This window comes from Pinus tabuliformis, chromosome 5_2, assembly GCF_031772625.1.
Source record: "Pinus tabuliformis cultivar Carrire ecotype Pingquan chromosome 5_2, CPIR1, whole genome shotgun sequence".
NCBI classification, from domain to species: Eukaryota; Viridiplantae; Streptophyta; class Pinopsida; order Pinales; family Pinaceae; genus Pinus; species Pinus tabuliformis.
Genome location: NC_142306.1, coordinates 692,830,153 through 692,832,214, shown reverse-complemented (window position 1 = coordinate 692,832,214; position 2,062 = coordinate 692,830,153).

The following is a 2,062-nucleotide window of genomic DNA, read 5'->3' as shown; positions in this document are numbered from 1 at the left end:
CTTACCCATGTGGTAAGTCGACCTTACTCAAGTCTTGGATGTAGGTGTTCTACCACTTGAATCTTAAGGGTCTTGGTGGATGATTAGCGGAAAATAGGACAATGTGATCCTTGTGTCAATCTCACATATTGTCACTAGACGATAAGATAGAGTGTGATCCTTGAGTAGATCTCATCTATTGTCTGAGGTCAATAGGACAAAGTCTGATCCTTGCCCTTGCGGTAAGTAGATATCACCTATTGATAGAGGGTGGTAGATTTAGCTCCCCTAAGATGTCAAATTATTATTCTTTTAGATTCGAGAGTGTTCAACAAAGATTAGTTGAGATAAGTAGAGATGATAAAAGATGAGAAGAGATGAGAAATGATGACAGTTGACTTGATGATGATGAGATATCTGAGATGGGACATATGTTGCAGTGGACAATTTCTCCCTAGCTGAGAGGGAGTGTTAATTTGACAACTCAAGGAAGAATTCCCTACTTTGGAAAACCTTCCTCATCAAGAAATACCGCTCCTAATTCTTGGAAGAATTTAATTTGGTTAAGGAAAAAATTATTTTTAAGGTGAAAACCCACATGTGCTCAAAAGTACAGGTCAATTTTAAAGAAAATTTGGGCACTCCTTGAAAGCATATAAATACAAGAAAAATCAACATCATTTGTACACATCACTCACACATTCATTCTTCTTATCTTGGAGGTTCAATCTCTCTCTCCTTTGGATTGGTTCATACAATTCTAAAATTGCAGGGTCCGTGCTCACACACACGAGGAGAAGAAATTAAGCTAGAGTCGCAAGGTTGGATAGAAGAAAATTCAGTTACATCCGCTAGGTTTATAGGGTGCTCCCTACAGCTAGAGGGCTACAACCACACTTCTTGTCACTAGGTCCTTGCAGCTATGACCTAAAATATTGTTGACCTTTGACTGCAGAATTTGATCAGTTTTGAAGACTTTGACCTTGATCAGATTTTTCTATTGGGCTCATCTCTTGGATATTGTTTGGTTGGTTTTGATGGATAGTCAAAGGATTGACTTTGACTCTTGATTGATGAATTGAAACATTGTACTCTCTCTATTGAACATTTTATGATAATCTAATAAGAAGAAGAATTTGAAAGGTTTTCCCCTCGTGGGGTTTTCCTTTGGTCTTTGGCTAATCTTGTTGTCTCTTGTTATTGCTCTTGATTGTTTTCGACTGTACATTGCATTTATTATTCTATCTAAAATTGTTATTTATTAATGAAATATTGATTTGATTTCTAATTGAAGTTAAGAATTGGGCTTAAGCGATTGTATCAATATAGAAAAGTGGAAAATTAACAAGCAATCTTGCTAGATTTCGACATCAACATCAATTGCAGGTTTCAATAATTAGACAAACAATTCAACTTAGGATTTTTGTAAGCTAACATGTGCTCAAAGAGAAGAAACATTAAAAAATAAAGCACAATAAGTGCAAAATTTCAAGTAACAATGATTGCCCAAGTGTGGAATGTATTCCCTTCTCTAGTGAAAAAAACTCCAATAGTATTCAACGAATTTGTATATTTTGCAATACTTCCATAGATTCTGAAAAATTATTATTCCCCCCTCCATCCCATTGAATCAATTTTTCACAAGTCCCATTCAATGACAAAGGAGTAATAACTTTCAAATCTTATTCTGTTAAGAAAATGGTCAATTTAGCATTGCAATTGACAAATTTTATCTCAAGAAATCCAATTTATGTAGGTGCACAACTCAATTTCATCATTGAACGTAAATATTTGAGTTTCCTTAAACCAAATTGTACACTAGATATTAAAAGGGGTCACCACCATTTTTATTTATTAGAAATCTTATATTTCAAAATCCTTGTAGTAATACTTGATAATTTATTTTCAATCCATCAAAACAAACCAGTTGGATTTTATTTATGGCAAAGCATCAATTTACATTAACCCTAAAAAAATTAGAAAACAATTATTGAAACTTCTACAACTACCTTCTTGTGTACAAAGGTCTAATTTGGTTTTGACTACCACCATAGCAGGAAGGAAAACAATACAAAGAACTTAT